General features: G+C 47.0%; 1 long non-coding RNA gene across 1 annotated transcript in view; it reads right to left on the bottom strand.

The window, feature by feature from the left end:
• The window catches only part of LOC149870800 (uncharacterized), a 353531-nt gene that overhangs the window by 37106 nt on the left and 299758 nt on the right, over positions 1-16667 (bottom strand). Inside the window, exon 2 of the long non-coding RNA XR_016440496.1 lies at positions 11391-11549. This is a non-coding gene — a long non-coding RNA (uncharacterized LOC149870800). The remainder of the gene's footprint in view (positions 1-11390; positions 11550-16667) is intronic.

Below are 16667 nucleotides of genomic sequence, written 5' to 3'. Positions count from 1 at the left end.
CAGTAGAAACCAGCAGCACACTTATAGAATGGGAAACTCCCTTCTTGAGAGCATGGAGGCAGAAAGAGATCTTGGAGTCATTACTGACTCCAAGACAAACATGGACCGACAATGTGAGGTCACAGTTGGCAGGACTAACCGGACCTTGTCATGCATCCACAGGTGCATCTCAAGTAGAGCCAGGGAGGTGATCCTCCCCCTCTATGCAATGCTGGTCAGGCCACAGCTGGAGTACGGCATCCAGTTCTGTGCACCCCATTTCAGAAGGGATGTGGACAACATTGAGAGGGTCCAGAGGAGGGCCACCCGCATGATCTGGGGACTACAGGGCAGATCCTACATTGAAAGACTGCGGGACCTAAACCTGTTCAGCTTTCACAAGAGAAGGCTGAGGGGGGACCTGGTGACTGTCTATAAACTCACTAGGGGGGACCAGAAGGGTTTAGGGGAGACACTGTTTCCCCTAGCGCCCCCTGGCATGACAAGGAACAATGGACACAAATTATTAGAGAGTAGATTTCGATTACACATCCTCAAGAACTACTTCACAGTTAGGACGGCTAGGAGCTGGAACCAACTTCCTAGGGAAGTGGTGCTGGCTCCTACCCTGGGGATCTTTAAGAAGAGGCTTGATGACTACCTGGCTGGACTCATTTGAGTCCAGTCTTTTCTCCCACCCAGGCGGCGGGTCGGACTTGAAGATTTACAAGGTCCCTTCTGACCTGACTTCTATGATTCTATGAAGTCCCCCATGAGAGCCAGGGCTTATGATCTCGAAACTTCTAGCTGTTTGAAGAAAGCCTTATCCACCTCATCCTCCTGGCCTGATGGTCTATAGTACGCACCCACCACAACATCACCTTTGTTGCTCTTCCCTCTGACCCATCCTAGAGACTATCAACAGGCCTGTCTCCAGTTTCCTACTGAGCTCTGAGCAATCATATGGCTCTTTTACATAAAGTGCAACTCCTCCATCTCTTCTCCCCTCCCCATCCTTCCTGAACAGTTTGTACCCATCCATGACAGTGATCCAGTCATGTGAGCTCCCACCAAGTCTCTGTTACTCCAATCATGTCATAGTTCCTTGACTGCGTGAGGGCTTCCAATTCTTCCTGCTTGTTTCCCAGGTTCTGTGTATTTGTGCATAGGCACCTGAGAAAGGAGGGTAATCGACTAGTTTTCTCAGGAAGAATCAGAAAGCCTCCCTTGTTGTCCCTTCCTGATTGTGGTCCCTCCTGGAAGTTACCAAGAAGGTTCCCAATAAGGTTCCCACTGATGTTCATGGAACTGGACAGTAGGGCTGTGCAAAACTTCAGCAGCTATTTAGTTTCAGAGGTGTTTTGGTCCGTTTTGGCACCCAAAACACCAAATCCAAAATGAAACAGAAGGCTCTAAAACGCTTCCAAAACCATCCAAATGTTTTGGAGATTTTCAGAAAATTTTGGATTTTTGGAGCCGGGCTTACAGGGAAACAGAGGAAGAAGAGGGGAGGGAAAGGGGGGGGGGGGAAGAACTGCTCTGATATCCGTAGCTGGTCAGTGTCTGCGATCTATCCCTGAGGTCTCTTCCAATCCCAGTGCTCTGGGGGAGGGACGGCAGCCTGCTGTCATCCTGCGTGCAGGTCCGGTGGTCTGTGCCTCCTGGGAAGAGTCCGCCAAAGCTCTGCAGCTCTCCTGGGGGGCGCAGGCCCCCAGATCTGTGCACGGGATGACAGTATGCTGCCGCTGCTGGCCAGAGCCAGCGACAGCACCAGTCTTCCTGGCGCTCAGCACAGGCTGCACTGAGCACCAGTCCCAGCTGGCAGTGGCAGCCTGCTGTTGTCCCACGTGCAGATCTGGGGGCCTGCACCCCCCGGGAAGAGTCCAGCACAGCCCGCAGCCCTCCCGGGTGGCATGGGCCCCCAGATCTGTGTGCAGCCAGCAGCAGCACCTGAGTCACAGCCCGTGTCGAGCGCCAGAAAGAACCCAGTGTTGGCGCTGGCCCCAGCTGTCAGCCGCAGCCTGCTGTCATCCTGTGCGCAGATCTGTGGGCCTGCACTTCCCAGGGGGAGTCTGGCACAACCCCACAGCCCTCCTGGGGGGTGTGGGCCCCCAGATCTGCATGCAGGATGACAATTGCAGTTTCACAGAAGCTCCTGCACCGATCTCCTTGAAACAAGGCAGCCTTCATGCCCTCAGAAGCGGCTACCATGCCTGCAATTTTCATCTGAATCTGGCAAGAATGACAAAGTTATAGGCATTTTAGTGATTCCCCATTATAGCCTATGGTCAAATCACCGCAACAGCGTTGAAACTCCAAAACAGATCTGGAACACCAAAATGAATCACTGTCCCTCCAAAATGGCCAAATCCGAAACTGAATCGAAACATAGCTGTTTCACACAGCTCCACTGGACAGGGCTCCTCAGTCCCCAAACACCTACTTTCTCACAGTTCCCTTTCCCCTCCTCTGGCCTCACTGAGTCTGCTAACTGCTCAGTGGTTCCATGTTGGCATGCACTTAAACAGGCCAGCAGCATGGCCTGCCTAACTCTTGTGTCTTGCCACTGAGCTTGGGACTTACCACAGATGCAGAAATGGGTGGGTGAGAGCAGCTGGATCAAACAGCTGGAGCCCCCTGGATGACCACAGTCAAGGAGGGAAATGGATGCTAGATACTTAATAAAGTGCCAAAACCCATGAAAAAAAATACATATACACATACACATGTGTGTATATGCTCACAGTGCCATGTGTGTTCATACACACATGCACACGTCTTCCTGGGTGAATCCAGAGGCTACCAGGCATATCCTTTGTGCTCTCCTGGCTACATTCCAATTTTCTTCTATCATGGTAAGATTGAAGTGGTGCAACCCCATGTTGTGGGCATAGATATCGTGATATAAAGGTGCTTTTACCTGCATAGTTCATTCTCATATGGCAGAGGAAAGAAGCTATGTGAAGTTCACAGCAATTTTTTTTACCAGTCTAATTCTATTGATACTGGATACTGATTTCATTTTTTTAAACAAACCATTTTCCTTGCAGAAATAATTGAACTAGCATCAAAACAGTGTACAGACTAATTAAAACCATTCAAACCCCCATGTAGCCATTCATATGGATTGAAGGGTAGTTTTTCCTAGTGTAGCTAGCATTGATTAAGAACAATTTTAAGACAAACAAAGTATAATTTTGTACCAGTTGAACCATTTTTTAAAATCAATTTAAGTTAAGCTGGGCAAATTTGTACTATATAAAAGCCTTAGAAAATAAAATTTGGTGTCTGTCTCCTTCTTTGAGTCTCTAACACACAGTTCCAAAACAAGAAACCCAAGCACCTCAAGATGCTAGAGAAGTCTGACAACTGAGCTGACACATAGCCATGAAATTCTAAATGCTTGTATTGAAAATGGCCCCTTTGGAGCTATTATTTCAGTGTATTTGCACTGACAGCTTATTAGCAGTAAATGGATGTAAAGGATGTGTTAATAATGTCTTTATTCACATTGAGATGGGTGTAAAGAAGCTTTTTATCATGTCATTCAAAATGCATGGGAAACTTCCAGACTCAAATAACAGAATCACTGTAAGCACCATTATAGCATGGATAGAAAAAAAATTAAGGTGTACTACTAACATCCAAGAGGGAGACTCAGCACACACATACTACAAAACCTTTGATACTGACTGGCATGGTATAATTTAAACTCACAGAACTACTGTATTTACTTGAATATTGATGACCCCCCAATAATCAAATCTGCTATATGAAAAATTTATAAATTTGTTAGGATTTAATTATTGAAGGTTTGCCTTTGATTTACCCCCCTCCCACTGCTACACCAGGGAAAATAATTCTGGGAAGTCAGGTGGCCACCTTGCCCTCTACACCCCCTGCTTCTTAGCGCTGCAGCTCCCCACACCTTACCGTCAGATCCTGCTCTCCCTGAGCACAAAGAAGTGAGGAGCAAATTTGAAAACACTGACTTTGAAATAAATATGCCTGCAGCAATGTGCATATATGGAATTTACTCTGGATACTCATAGACATGGTTCATCCAGAATTGATGCATTTTACCTTTTTTTAAACTGCTGCAAGTTGTAGCACAGTTATATATCCACAGACTTTTAAGCAGCACTTTTGTACCAACTTTACATTTAGTACAAACAATGCATAATATAAGTCCAAAGCTAAAAGGTACATGATTTACCATATAGTTTATTGGGCTGTGCCCCAGAAGAGTCAGAAGCACTTCAAGCCATGGTGACCCCATAACTCAGAACTAGGGGTGCACCAACAAATATTTTCCTGGCGGATACAAATAATTATTATTAATCAACCACATTGGCCAATGCAAATCTAAAAACCAATTTTCAGAAATAATACAAGGCATTTTAGACTACTGACATAAATAAACCTTTTTTTTCAGTATGTTCCAGCAGCCTCGTGTATCAGTGTCCCCACACTTAAAAATGGCAACGAGGGAGCTTGAACTAAAGCTTATCAAACAAGCTTTAGTTCAAGCACCCTTGCCACCATTTTTAAGTGGAGGGATGCTGATACATGAGACACTGCTGTAGTATAATTAGAGTGGCTGTTGGAGCCACTCTAATTAAAGTCCCACCCTCTTCTACCTCCAGAGCACATGTAAAAGTACCCGTGCTAGTTGCAACATGCGGGGCTGGCCTAACAGTGCCTGCGACTGGCTATGTGGAGCCTTTCAGCCTCTGTCCTTCCCCATGATGCCCTTGACCCCCAGCCTGGGGGCAGCTGCTTGAGTCTGCCCAGCAGGGCTGATGGGAAAGGTGTGAGCTTGGGTGGTCTCTGGGTCAGGCTCCCTGCTCACCTTTCTCTGCCCAGGCAGGGCCATGGGACCATGCCAGGCCTGGAGAAACTGGGCCACTCCTCCCCTGCAGCCAGACCCCAGGTCCTGAGAGCTGGACTCCAGCAGGGAGAAGGGCCCCTTCCCCTCCTGGTGCTGCTGATGCCAGGGCCGGGGCAACCCCTGCGCCACACAGGGGAGGCTTTATGGACCCAGCCCCAGCCCCGGGAAGGGCAGAACCAGGCTGGGCTGAGGGGTTGGGAGAGAACTAGGATGACCACCTTTCCAAAAGGGGAAGGTAGGACACTTGCCAGTATCTGTCGTGCCTTCTCCCCCTCCCCCACCCAGTATGGCTGGGCCAGAGTGGAGCAGAGTGGGAGGCAGATGTGAGCTGCCTACTGCAGGCTCAGGGCTCCCCATCCTGCTACCTTAAATGGCTTGTCACTCCAAAAATAAAGTTTTCTACATGACAACAGGAGTCCTTACCAAAACCTGGAACATCAATCATCTTCCTGAGAATCACTATACTTGCAACCATAGATACTGCCAACCTATAAACTAATATCATGCACCATAACACCACAACTGCCTGTCTGAAATACAACAGACTACTCTCAGATTTATAACCACAACATAATGCACAAACCCTTCACTTTATCCTTACTGGGCACATTTACATGAGACATTTGCTGTGCAGTTGACTAATTAACTGCACAGTAAATATCTTGGTATCTACACATGCACCCCTATTAGGGCATACAAAACTAATAACTTTGCAGCAGGTTAGGACTTGTAAATACAAATATTATCCTGCTGTGGAGTTTTCTGCGCATAGCAGCACACATGTAGAAGCTGCCCTGGCTGCCTGGGGCACAGGGTGTTTCAGCACACAGCTAGCTGGCAGGCAACCCCTATGCTGAAGCATCCTTATCCCCCAGTCAGCCTCCATGTAGCACATAGAGCCCTGTCAGAGCAGCTCTGGGCTGGCAGGCTGACCTTCCGGGCTGCTCCAACTGGGCCCCACATGCTGGGCATGAATAAACCCTGGAGTTTATTTGTGTGTGTTAATCACACATATAGACATGCCCACTCAGAAAAACTTTACTTTCAGAATGAGTGCTTCCTCCAAACCATGGGCAAAAGCTGTAGGTACAAAAATGCCCTCTTCATGATCCATCTGGAAGAGAATTTTTAGAAAGCTGGGTCAAACCTGCACTGTACATAGACTGAACACCTGGACTTGCTGATCGATTTTCACTACATGTTCAACAACTACCACCCTTCAATCGAATTCTCTACAGTCTTACACAGATATCAACTTTGTGAATATCATAATCCACATCTGGGATGGCACCCTACAAAAAATACAAAAGAAAACATGGAGTACACTTTTGCCCACAAAAATCAGTGATCATCTAATACACACCAAGAAAACTGTAATCTACAGTGGATGCATCTACACATGCAATTAATGCTCAGAAAGCTTATTGCAGAATAAAACACTTCATGATCAGAGCCAGAGCTGGGAGCAGCCTGCTGCCAGGGGCAGAGAACAAAGTCTTAGCCCCAGCTCCAGACATGGAGCTGGACCCAGGAGCTGCCTGCTGCCAGGACAGGGGGATATTGTCTCCATCCGGGCTCTGATTTCAGAGCCTGCCCAGGCAGCAGGCAGCTGCCAGAGGAAGGGGCAACATCCCAGCCCCCAGCTCTGATCTTGGACATTGTCTCGACTCGGGCTCCATGATTGGAGCTGGCCCCGCAGCAGGCAGCTCCTGGAGGAGGGGATTGTTCTCCTGCCCACTGCTGCCTGGGCTGACCAGGAACAGTGAGTGGTCACTGGGGGACACCCCTCTCCCCGTCAGTGATCTGGTGAGCCCCCAGACTTAGGAGGCACCAGTTGCCCATGTGTGCAGTAGACTAATTTACTTCACAGTAAAGTGTCTCATGTAGATACAACCACTCAGGACCTCAGATACCACCACGTCTGCTCTTACCAATCTGAAAACTGTCTTTATCCAGATAGAATAGGGCATGTCTACATGTGCAACGAATGCAACTGAATATACTCTGGGTCAATCTGAGCCAGAGTAGACTAATACTGACATCACCGTCTACACATGCATTTAAGTACAGTAATTTACTGTGCTGCCAGATATCACTTGTATCTGACAGAACTATCTAGCAGTGCAGTTAATTAGTTTACTGCAACCTAATTGCCACACACGTGTAGATGGTGATGCTTTACTACGCAGCAAATTAGTTTGCTGGGCAGTGCCACATCTCGTGTAGATGCACCCATAGTGTTTCCTTTTAGGCCTTGTGTTCTGTTTGATTGTGCCCTATTAAACAAGTGAGTGGCTTCCTTTGCTTTGCTAACCAAGCTAGTTTCTATATCTGCAAAGGTTTATGGTACAGTCACTCAGACACAGACCTCTGAGGCCTTTTGCCTTAGCCACATTTCTGCAGATTAGGTTAGACCTTGCAACAACATACCTATGGCTTATGCTCACAGGCCTATGTACAGCCTACATGTGGTTGCTTTTCTCAGACCTGAAGAAGGGTGTTTTCCTCCTGAAAACTTGTCCAATGCCTTTACCAACTGTACAGTTAGTCCATTGAAAGATTTCTCTCTCTCCTTCTCACACAACACACACACACACAATCTCTCATACATTTTCCGGACCATCACAACTACAATAATATTCCAAACTTACTACTGTACATATCATCAATCAACAGAAGGGTTCTGGCCCTCAGAAGAAATGCAAGCTCATGTTCAATCTCATTCTAGTTTTTTAATTTATTTTTTGCCTTAATTGCAAATTACTGAATAAGTATAGTACTCCCAAATCATCTTTCCAGAGCATGGTACAATATCAACCTAGACCCGGCTGTCCAAAAAATTTGGCTTAAAAATATCCTATTCATTACAGCAACACTGTTAGGCCAATTATCTTAACTTCTATCCCAGGGATAATCCTGGAAAAATTCATCAAGTAGTCTATGTGCAATACACTTGCATAAGGCAGGATTCCGAATGACAGCTGGCAGGCGGGTCTTGTCTTACCAATCTCATCTCCTTCTATGACCAGTTAACTCACCACTTGGATAACAGCGAGAAGGTTACCTAGACTTCCAAAAGGCTTTTAATATGGTATTCCATGATGTTCTCACAGGAAAATTGGAGAATTGTGGATTTAACCACTCAAAAGCTACGTGGGTAGAAAGCCGACTGTGGGGAAGGACCCAGAGAGTTCTAATGAACACATCTGTGTCATCCTGGCAAGAAGTGGCCAGTGGTGTCCCTTAGGAATCCATGCTTTTCAATATCTATATCAAGGAATTTGATGTGGGGGTGAAGAGCTTACTGGCTACATTTATGGATGACAGCAAGTTATAAGGGAGCATGGTCATGCAGGAAGATAGGCTGCAGATACAGGCAGATATAGACAGACTGGCAAGTTGGGTGGATCAGAAGCAGATGAAGTTCAACATTGAGAAGTGAAAAGTGCTCCACCTGGGGATAGTTTCATAGTTAGTAGGGTCAGAAGGGACCTGAGCAGATCATCAAGTCCGACCCCCTGCCATGGCAGAAAAGAGTACTGGGGTCAAACGACCCCAGAAAGGTGACTGTCTAGCCTTGTCTTAAAGACCCCCAGGGTAGGAGCCAGCACCACTTTGCTTGGAAGTTGGTTCCAGATCCCAGCCGCCCTGACAGTGAAGTAGCGCCTCCTGATGTCTAATCTGAATTTACCCTCTGCCAGCTTGTGACCATTACTTCTAGTCACTCCTTGCAGTGCTCGGGGGAACAGGGACTCCACCAATGCCTGCTGGTCCCCTCTGACTAGTTTGTAACAGGCCACTAGATCCCACCTCAACCTTCTCTTCCTGAGGCTTGAACAGGTTCAGGTCCCGCAACCTCTCCTCATAAGGCCTGCCCTGGTGTCCCCTGATCATGTGAGTGGCCCTCCTCTGGACCCTCTCCATACTGTCCACATCCCTCTTGAAGTGCGGTGTCCAGAACTGGACTCAGTACTCCAGCTGCAGCCTTACCAGTGCCACACAGAGGGGGAGTATCACTTCCTTGGACCTGCTCGAGATGCATCTGTGGATGCATGCCAAGGTGCGGTTGGCCTTCCTGACTGCATCCCCACACTGCCGGCCCATGTTCATCTTGGCATCAATGATGACTCCAAGATCCTTTTCTGCCTCTGCACTGAGGAAAAGGGAGTTCCCCAGCCTGTAGTTATGGTGTCGGTTGTTCCTCCCCAGGTGCATCACTTTGCACTTGTCGGTGTTGAATCCCATCCTATTCTCATTTGCTCACCCCTGTAACCTGTATAAGTCCGATTGCAGCCTATTCCTCCCTTCTAGCGTGCCCACATCCCCCCACATCTTAGTGTCACCTGAAAATTTGAACAGGGTGCTTTTTACCCCCTTGTCCAAGTCACTGATGAAGAAATTGAACAGTGCGGGCCAGAGGACCGAGCCCTGAGGGACCCCACTGCCCACATCCCTCCAGGTCGAAAATGACCCGTCCACCACCACTCGCTGGGTGCGGCCCTCCAGCCAGTTGGTGACCCGTCTGACTATGTGGATGTTGACACTACAGTCCCCCAGTTTCTTAATGAGAATGGGGTGAGAAACAGTGTTGAAGGCCTTCCGAAAGTCCAGGAAGACTATGTCCACTGCTACCCCTGCATCTAATGATTTGGTGACCTGATCATAGAAGGCCACCAGGTTGGTCTGACAGGACCTGCAGCTAATGAACCCGTGTTGATTCCCCTTAGTATAATCTCCCCTGCTGGCCCCTCGTGGATACGCGCCAGAATAATTTTCTTAAAGAGCTTGCCCAGGATGGAGGTAAGACTAACTGGCCTATAGTTTCCTGGGTCCTCCTTCCTCTCCTTATTGAAGATGGGAACCACATTGGCCCTCTTCCAGTACTCCGGCACCACACCAGAGCACCACGAGTGCTCGTAAAGCCATGCCAGGGGTCCTGCAATGACCTTGGCCAATTCCCTCAGCACTCTTGGGTGGAGATCGTCTGGACCAGCTGATTTAAATACATCCAGTCCCTCCAGAAGTTCCCTGACTAGATCCTGACTGACCCTTGGCCTAGGTGCGCCTCCTGTGGGGCCGAGGAAGGTCCAGTGGGGGGGCTGATCTGGCCCCTGTTCAGGAAAATGGAAGCAAGGAAGTCGTTAAACAGGTTGGCTTTGTCGTCTGGTATGACAACCAAATTTCCAGCGTGTCTTGCCGGGGCCCACGTTACCCGGTACCTTCTTTTTGCTCCCTATGTATTTAAAAAAGAACTTCTTGTTGTCCTCAAACTGGTAAGCTAGTCCCAGTTCATCTCCACCTTGGCCTTCCTGACTGCCCCCCTGCATCCCCGAGCAACCGCAGTATAGTCCTCCCTGGTGATGGCCCCTCCCTTCTATTGGGTGTACGCCTTCCTTTTAGCTAGGAGACATTCCCGGATGCTTTTGGTGAGCCATGGGGACTTTTGTGCCCTCCTGCTCCCTTTGATCCGTGTTGGGATTACTTCCCTTTGGGCTTGGAGGATCATATCCTTAAGGCACAACCACTCTCCTTGGACAGCTGGCTCCCCTCCCCTCCCCTCCGGGACCTCAGTGCTTCCCCGACCATTCTCCTTAGCTCATTGAAGTCCGCCCTCCTGAAATCTAGGGCTACTGCCTTGCTGTAGGCCTTTGCCACCTTGTGCTGGATGGTAAATTCCAGCAGGTGATGATCACTGTCGCCCAGGTGGTCGAGCACCCGCAGCCCCCTCACCAGGTTGTCACCCGTGGCCAGCACCAGGTCCAACAAGGCGTCTCCCCTGGTGGAGCTGTGCCCCTTCTGGGTTAGATGGAGGTCCTTTGGGCTAGGAACCTACGTGAGCGGTCAGACCTGGCTGACTGCTCTTCCCAGCAGATGTCTGGAAAGTTCAGGTCACTCATGATGACCACGTTCTTTGACCTAACTACCTCTGTGAGCTGACTTAAGAATTCCTGGTCTAGCTCTTCCTCCTAGTTGGGTGGTCTGTAGTAGACCCCCACCATTAAGTCTCTTTACCCTCGTATTCTAACCCAGAGCAATTCAGAGTACCCCTCCTCTGACTCTTTGCTAATTGACGAGGATGTGTATTCCTCCTTAATGTTGAGCACCATGCCCCAACCTTTCCTCCCTGTCCTATCCCTCCTGTACAACCTATAGCCCTTTAATTCACTGCCTAGTCATGCGTTGGGTCCCACCATGTTTCAGTGGGCCCCACTATGTCTGGGTGGGTGTCAGCTAGCAGGAGGGTAAGTTCCTCCTGCTTGTTTCCCATACTATGAGCATTTGTGTAGAGGCATTTGAGGCCTCCTGTGGATGGGGTCCCCTAATCTCAGCATTGCTCTGGCCCCTGTTGCTTACCTGTATATATGTTCTGCTCTTCGGTCTAGGCTGGGGTGTACTCGTGAGTGATGCTTGGTTTAGCGGTCCAAGGCTTCCTCCACCCTGATCTTCCCCTTCCCCCAGTGAGCCTAGTTTAAAGTCCGCCGGAGGAGATCTGCCAACCTAGAAGAGAACAAACACTTACCTTTAGGGGAAAGGTGGAGCCCATCCCATCCGAGAATGTCTCTTGTCATGATATGCGGGTCGTTGTCAAGGAAGCCAAAGCCCACCTCAAGACACCATTCCCAAAGCCGCCAGTTGGTCTCTGCGATGCACGTCTCATGCCGTCTTCCACATCTGCTCACTGGTAGGACAGAAGAGAATACCACCTGTGCACCTATTTCCTTCAGCATGCCCCCCAGAGCATGGTAGTCTGTCATCAGCTGATCAGGACTTCTCCTGGCCGTATCATTAGTACCCACATGGATTAGGACCATGGGGTAGTAATCAGTGGGCTGAATCACGGTCTGGATCATCCCTGTCACATGCTGAATCTTAGCTCCGGGTAGGCAGTAGACCTTGCATGTCGAGGGGTCCTGGAGACAGATGGGGCCCTCTGTACCTCTCAGGATGGACAATCCCCAACATACTTACAGGCTCAGTGGCACCAAACTGACTAGCGCCATGACTGAAAGGGACCTAGGGGTAATAATAGACCATAGTATGAACATGAGCCATTGGTGTGATGCTGTAGACAGTAGGGCAAACAATACTCCAGCATAATTCAACCAATGCATCTCAAGCAAAACCAAGGAAGTGATTCTTCCGCTTCACTAGACATTGGTAAGAGCACAGCTGGAGTACTGCATCTAGTCCTGGGCGCCACACTTCAACAAGGATGTGGAAAAGCTTGGGCCTCTTCAGCCTAAAAAGGGAAGGCTGAGAGGGGACTTGGTAGCAGCTTACTGCTACATCACAGGAACACATCAAGGGTTTGGCGAACAACTGTTCACCAGTGCACCCTTGGGGGAAACCAGGAGTACTGGTCACAAACTCCTGGAAGACCATTTTAAGCTTAACTCTAGGAAAAACTTCTTCAGAGTCAGGGTGTCCAGACAGTGGAATAAACTCCCTCCAGAGGTAGAAGACTGAATGGTCACCTGGCTTCAGTTGTCTTTCCTGTCTAGTACAGGGGGACTGGACTCCCTTTGAAGGGGGTCCCTTCTTGCGAGGTCCCTTCCAGCCCCTCACAGTCTATGAATCTAACTATGAAACACAGAAGTCATGTTTCAGCTGAATATATTGTTGGAGATGGCATAATACAAAACCTGCCCTGTCACATACAATTGTTTTCTTAGGTATTCTCACTATGGGGTCAGGATTAGACTGACACCAGAAGGAACTGCTATGATCATCTGGTCTGACCTCTTCCATAAGATTCTTTCATTAAGTCTACAACCTTTGATTGAGCTAGCGTGGGTGTTTCAGAACAGACATCCAGTCTCAATTAAAAAGCAAACTTAAAGTCATGAGAAAACGACCTCCCCACCATGGGTAGTTCCATGTTGATTTGTCCTCCTTATTAAAATTGTGCTGTCTATTTATAGCCTGAATGGGCCTCGCTTCATGTTCCAGTCACTGAATCTCATAGGGACTTTTTCTAATGAAGGGCCCTCAGTTATCAGAAGTATCTTTATGTAGATATTTGCAGACATTAATCAAGGTCTCTCTTAACCCCCTAGGGGGAGGTAAACTAAATACACAGACAGTCAAGATACACTCTCTAAGGCAGTGGTTCTCAATCTTTTTGGGGACTGGTGGCACCTTTCATTGGACTCTAGACCCCTCTCTATAACTTTTGTGAATTGACTTGTACCCAATTTCAAGAACCTAATATATATATTCCAGTGCTTACCTGATTACATGGGGGTTGGGCAGTAGAGGTGGGAGATTGTCCAGGCAGGGACAAGCCTAAAACTGGCTTGTCCGCTTAGATTATCTGCTAATCTTCTCATAACACCCTTCAAAGGATCTGGTGGCACCCTGCTTCAGAATCACTGCTCTAAGGCATCCAAACCTGCTTGTAGCTCTACTCTGTACCCTCTCCATTTTTCAACATCCTTTCTTAAGTGAACTTCAGAGCTGGACACAGTATCCAGTAATGGTCTCACTCAGCCATATGCAGTGGTAACAGCACCTCTCTACTCCTACTTGATATTCCACTGCTTTTTCATCTCAAGATCATGTTCCCTTTTCAGGTACAGCTTCACATAGGGAGCTCATGTTCAGCAGACTATCTACCATTACTACTAACTCCATTTCAGTGCCAACTCATTCCTAAATGCAGTCCTTCATCTTAAAAGTGTGGCCTACATTCCTTGTAGACTTATTACCTTTCATTTGTCAGTATTAAAATTCATGCTGTTCAAATGAGCCCATTTTATCAACTGATACAGATCACACAGTATAACTGACCTGACCTCGCTTTGTCATTACTTATTTTACCAAAAATGTTGTTATCATTTATTTTAGATCATTAATAATCATATTGACGAACACTGAGGTGAGAACAGACCCTGTTAGCACACCCCTAGGCACACAACCACTGGATATGTATTTTCCACTTATAATTACTTTTTGCAAGTTATCAATTAACAAATTTTAATCCGTTTAATACGGATTGAGTTGGTTTTGTAGGGTACTAGTCTTTTTATCAGAATGTCAGGTAGGACTAAATCAAATTCTTCTGGTCCTATGGATTTCAAATCGCTCAGCTGTTACTGTTTAACATGCCCTGAGCTACTCTCAGGTATGAATACAGCATCTTGACTCTTTCCAAATACAGAACAGAAGCATCTATTGAATGCTGTGAGTTTGTTTGCTCTGTTTACTACACTTTTCCATTGTTTTGAGATTCTAGCAATGCATGTAAAAAGGACAGTAAATTAATGTCTATGAAATCTATGAAATTGAAAGAGCCAATTAGACACTGACCTTGGATACTAGAGAGTGACCTGGGATGAATCATGGAGAAGCAGGGCTGGAAGGGACCTCCATAGATCATCCAGTCCAACCCCTACCTGAGGCAGAATTATCCCTATCCAAACCAGTCAATACAAATCCATTGCCTACTTTCTTAGGCAAACTACACAGTCAACCCTGACACAACATAAGACATAACACCCTAACCTGCCACAGACAAAATAAGGGGCCCAACGTCCTGATTCTGTAAAAGTTGTTAATAGACATTCTAGAGATACCAAGAAGAGGGTACCAAATAACAAATTCATTTAGCAAAAAAAGGTACCAAACATCTGCCCTGAACCAGATGCACCAGGAACTTTGGGTTTCCTCATAAATCAGGAAAAAATGTTTGCATATGTGTACACACACACACACACACACACACACACACACACACACACACACACACACACACACACACACACACACACACACCTCTTCCCAGACTGCAAACCTCAGGTTTCAGTTCAAACTAAGGCATGAACAGTGCATGCGCCTGGGGGAGTGGAGGGACAGCTGCACTGGCGGCGGCAGCAGGAGCACATTGGCAGCAAGTAGGGGAGCTCTGGTGGCAGAGGGGTGGAGGGTGGTGAGTGCTGACCAGGGGTTGGCAACCACCCACAGGCATCGCCAGCAGTAGCGGTGGCAGCCAGGGGCAATCATGTTCCACCCACAGATGGGTAGTGAGCAGTGACTGCCCACAGGTGCCACCAACGCTGTCGGTGGTGCCTTTTTGCAAGGGGTGCACCACCATGTACAGGGAGTACACATGCAGCCCCGTGCACCCCCTACACTTTGCCCCTGAACTAAGACACTCAAGAAAATTCCATTTTTGTGAAATTGTTCACAACACTGTATTTTGCAGACCAAAAATGAAATATCAAAATCTTAAAAATTATCATGAAATGAAATTGTGGTCTGCCAGTCAGACCTTCTGAATACTCTTATGAGCAGGATCTAGTATACTCACTACCAATTCAAGACAGGAAAGCATCATTTTCATTTCTGTTCCCCCTCTTTTCTGTTAATACTGGGCACCAAGTCTTTCTGAGAATCTGGCCATGTGATATAGGTGCTCATAAAGCAAAGGAGCTTTATGAAAGCACAGTCCTAAGATATTTTTAATATTATAATGCATTAAATTCAGGCTTGTGCTCTGGCTGCTTTGCATTACTGCAGGTCAAATGTATTGATTTTCGCTTGAGAGCAGCAGAGCATGCTAGTAAAATGGCACAAGTTGTCCATTCACTGCTGCCTTTTCCTTCTCTGAATTCCCAGCCTGCTGAGCCAAAAATAGTTCTCCCCATTGTTTAGTACAGTAAGATTGTCCAGTTTATTAATACATCTAACGAAAAGTGAGAATGTTTTTTGTAATTCTCACTTTTGAAAATTTTGTGAAGCTCCATCAAGGACAGCAATGGTGAAAACTGTAGTGTAGGCAGGACTTGGGTGTCTTTGCTATGATGTCAACTAATGCTTCTTTGAACAGGGGAGATTACTCGGTAAAAAAATGAACAAGCCCTATGTATATTTCTGCCTCGTCACTGTTACTGCTACCAAAAGGACATCAGGAAAGGGGAAATGACAGGGCAACCTCTTTTTATACAACAAAGACCCCTGGGTGGGAGAACTGTTCCACGTCCACATGGTTAACCCTTGGTTTCCCTGCTGAGATTCCAGTTTTTCAAACTATTGCCACCTATGGTAATAGTCATGGGCAGATGCAAGGGGTGTGCAGTGGTGCAGCTGCACCCCCTTTTGATTTCTTCTGCACACAAACTTTAAAACCACGTATCTGGGAGGGGCAGCAACATTTCTATTCAAGTTATGCAGAGAATCAGTTGGTGTCATGGCTTATTATCATCTCCCTGATTCCTGCTAATCTCTCTCCACTTTGTAGGTGTGACAACCCCCCTCTCCTCTCCAATAGTGTTTATGTTTCACTATTCAAACTATCCTTTCTTCTGCAAGTTTGCTGTCTGTTAGCCAGTCCTGGTAACATCTTTCTTCTATCCACAGCCCTGCAGACTGCTTTCAGCTCTCACTAAAAACCTTAGCTCAGGTGTGGTAACATTAACTCAGGCATAGAAATGACTTAAAGTATTGGAGGCACTATCAAGACACTCAAGAAGGCTAGATCTTGGTTTACAAATCTGAATAAGAGATGTGAAGTTAATTATAATGACTACAAAACTAATGATACAATATCCTTTGACTATTTTTCCCTAGTTTGTTATGTTTTTGAAAACTTTAATGAATTAGTGCACATTCCAATAGCTATATATTTTGTTTTGATCTTAAACTGAATAATATATTGCTATCCCCCTACCAAATTGGTAAAGCTTCTAGCTTCTCTTTAGAGTTTTTAAAATCCTGGCTCTGCCCATGGTAACAGTTGTTACAAATGCTGTCTACTTTTCCACTGGATACCAGGTAAATTCATTTACTGAAGGGTGCC

This window comes from Crocodylus siamensis, chromosome 2, assembly GCF_052110815.1.
Source record: "Crocodylus siamensis isolate JL-2025a chromosome 2, ASM5211081v1, whole genome shotgun sequence".
Taxonomy (NCBI): Eukaryota; Metazoa; Chordata; order Crocodylia; family Crocodylidae; genus Crocodylus; species Crocodylus siamensis.
Note: the sequence above shows the minus strand (reverse complement) of the source record. Positions and strands in the feature narration are given on the sequence as shown.